We start from the raw sequence: 3,917 nt of genomic DNA on the forward strand, positions 1-3,917 counted from the left end.
GTCCCGAAAATGTCAAAAATTCCACTATATAATGCTATATAACGAAAAACTGTCCACGAGCCCATCGTTGTTATGGTCAATAGGTCCTAACAACGGAGAACTCAGATAAAAATGTAATTTAAACTAGAAAACTTAATGAAACGAGAACACCACAAAACTGTAAACAAAATAGCACAAGAACAAACCAAATAAATAAACAGTAAAACTGATAAAAGTTGCGTGAAGAGAACAAGTACGTCTGTACGCGTCAGACGTACAACTCTAACTTCTTGGCTGTTGTACTTGCCACATTGTATATGCACCTTTTGATATAAAATAGATTTAGAGACAAAATATTATATTAAAACTCGCAACTTTTGTTTGCTGGGTAATAGTTAGTGGATACATAAATTTCTCCCTGATTGTATACACATCAGATTTGGTTGATACAATAACATGAGAAAAGTGGATACACATTCAGCATATTAATTATATTTCAGTGCACAGTCAAAAAATTTTCTTAACTTGATTTGTAAAAATAAATAAAAATATAGGCTATAAATAATTAAAAATACCTGCTTGTCTAGTATGGCAAGTAAAAATAACCCAGCACATAGCAAAACTCCATAATAAAGGTTGCGCCATTCCATAAATAGCCGAATGGATCGCACTATATTGAAAACTTTTTTTAGATGCTTCAGCTAATCCAAAATATGCATAATATATGCAAATAACTGTTACACCCCATCCTACGTTCAATTTTTCCTAATAAAAGAAGAAGAAATATCATAAAATAGATAAATTAGTTAATAAATAATACATTTAAAACATAATTTCATAAGGTATATCTTATCTACTGCCTAAACTACGTAATTCTTAATTATAAATTAAATATCCACCAAGACAAATAAGCATTAAAAACATATTTAAAAAACTGTAAACATACATCAAATAAAATCTATAATTTTATTATAGTACTTTACCGTATAAAACTGGATAATTTACTTTAAAGTTCTTCTATGCTAACTAACTCCAAAGGCGTTACCTTTAATAATACAGTAAAATCTTCTTATTCGCGGTAGTTAGAAACCGTAAAATGTCGTGAATACAAAAAACCGCGAATGTAAAACGGAACCAATCTCATTTAAGGAAGAATGGTTAGGTTCTGTATAAAATGAAAAAAAATCATGCGTACTTACTTAGAGCGATGTTATTGATGAAATATAGAAGGCAACATTAATTATAAGCAATTATTTAGTGCAGTTCGTAGGTACACTGCACAATAAATATTTTAAAAAATACAGTACATTTTCTAATTTACACGTAAGCACTTACCGAATTGTTTGATTTAAAAACTCACTACGGTTAATATTAATTTAAATTTTACCAGTACTCGTCGGACGATTCTTTCTTAATGGAAAACTATCTAATCCAAACCCGTCCTCCTCCTCCTCGTACACCCTCCCCGGAGTTTTCTGATGGAGAAGAGGATAACTGTGTGGGAGCAAGAAAACGTCTAAAGCGTAGGTCGGTAACCATGGGTGATCAATACTCCGAGGAGCCGAACACTACGAGGGGCAGCTCTGAAACGGCAGGTGGCACCATGGAGATTAGCGATGGAAATTCCTCGCAACCTCCGGTCACTAGGCGGGAGAAAATCCTACCTATCATGTTGGACTGCCCCAAGGAGTGGCCAACGCTGGCGAGAGCAATCTCCGCCATTATAAGAGGGCGCCTGGTAGCCAAAAGTACCGGGCTTTCTGTAAGGCTGCAGATAAGCAGCGAAGACGACTTCAGGGAAGTACAGAATTTTCTGCATTTCAAGGGAGTCGCCTTTCACTACTTTCAGCTCCCAAAAGATAGGAAGCTCAAAGTGGTTATTCGGACGTAGCTGGGCACGAGTTGCCGGAGGGGGAAAACCGGGCCACTAGCCTCAGGTAGTTTTACCGGCGGCAACGGTGACGGTGGAAAAAGAGGAATCACCTACCCCACACCAAGAAAGCCTAAACCGGCAATAGTTACAAGAAAGGTGAAGGCAAAAAAGCCGAACAAGCCTTCGACGAAGCCTGATCCGCAGGAATAAAAGGCTTTCGTTCATCGAACGGGCAGATCGAGACCTGATGTACTCGACATCGCAATCATGAAGGCGGTAACAACTCCGGTGATGATTAGAACGATAGGAGACCTCAGCTCGGACCACTCTCCTCTCTTATTGGAATTGGGCCAGGCAGGGGGCGGACGAGACCCCCGACTATAACCCGAAGGTCAGTGAATTGGAAAAGGTTCTATGAAACTCTCCAACGGGATTACAGATCAGCGCATCCTGAACTCCTGACCACACCGGAGGAAATCGACGACACGGTCGAATGCGTCACATCGTCAATGCCCGATGTTCTGTCAAACAACTCTACGGAAAAGACTACGAGGCCTATCCGTAATAATCTCCCACCTCACTTTTCTGATGCTATAGCAGAAAAGCGCCGACTCAGGAGGAGATACCGAATCACCCTGTCCCTCGATGATAAAAGGGCTTTTTATATTCAAACAAACAGAGTGAACAGCTGCTGGCACAACATCGTGAGGATTCGTGGAATGAATACCTCGCCTCGGTCTCAGACGACCACTCCTTGGTGTTCAGGCTTAACAAAAAAACTACGAGAAGGAAAGAAGCCCCGCCATCCGGTTATGGGGCAACGAGGCCTTCTGGCATATTCGGAGGCGGACAGGGCAGAGGTTTCCGCTGCAATCAAAGCCACAAGCCCCGACGAAGGCTCCGGGTGTTGACGGGATCGGTGCCCGCGCATTCCGGAATCCACCCACTCGTATAGCGACCATAACCACAATATTCACGTCAATTTTGTATGTTGGATATTTTCCGAATTGCTGGAAAACTGCAAAGGTAGTATGCCTACCCAAACCTGGGAAAAGTCTGCTCTTTCCCCAGAATTACAGGCCGATTTCCTTATTACCAGTATTGTCAAATCTATTCGAAAGGATTTTCCTAGAGAGACGTAGGCGACATTTGGAAAACGGAGTACGGCCTGAGCAATTTGAGTTCAGGGAGGGACACTCCTCGACCCTCCAACTGGTTAAAATAATAATAATCGACAATTTTGTCGAAGGTCTAAATACAAAAGCGGTAACCACAACCGTTTTTCTAGATGTAGCTAAAGCCTTTGACAAAGTTTGGCATAGCGGCTTGCTGTATAAGCTCGCACATACGACGATTCCCTGTCGCTATGTCAGATTGATACGGTCTTATTTACTAGACCGACAATTTGTTGTACGCGTAGGGGAAACAATCTCCTCCACCAGAGACGTAGCCGCTGGAGTCCCCCAAGAAGCAGTGCTTTCGCCGTTCTTGTACACGACCTACGTCAAAGATATGCCGCTGTCGGAATGTGTCAAAACAGCTCTATACGCTGACGACACGGCATTCTATTATGAATCCGGAAGTGTAGATTACGCGATCGAGAGACTCCGACGGCAATTGGATCTAGTAGAGCCGCGGCTCGTTATGAGGAGAATCAAGGTCAGTAGTACGGGAATAGGGATACGTCGTCAAACTTCAAGATGGCGAACAGTCCGCATTCAATCCAAAATGGCCGCCCTCTTGGATTGTGACGTCATTGGCGCTAGTAGCCTGTCAGTGCCATATTGGAATTTCCCTTTTCCCTTAGCGGGATATTTGAAATTCCGCAGGGATACCAACTGAGTAATATAATCGCTTTGAATATTATTTATAATAATTAATTCAAAGGTTAGTACCGCTGGTGAACAACTGTGGTGTAGCGGTCGGTTTGAATTAAATAAATAATATTTGAAGTGAAAAAAAACTTGGTTAGCCATGATTTTATATGTAATGAAGAAAATAAAGGTAGTAAAAAATAAATTAAGTCACACTCTAGATTAAAAAAACATTCAAATGAACATAAAAA

Source organism: Lycorma delicatula, chromosome 5 (genome assembly GCF_047948215.1).
Source record: "Lycorma delicatula isolate Av1 chromosome 5, ASM4794821v1, whole genome shotgun sequence".
Classification (NCBI taxonomy): domain Eukaryota; kingdom Metazoa; phylum Arthropoda; class Insecta; order Hemiptera; family Fulgoridae; genus Lycorma; species Lycorma delicatula.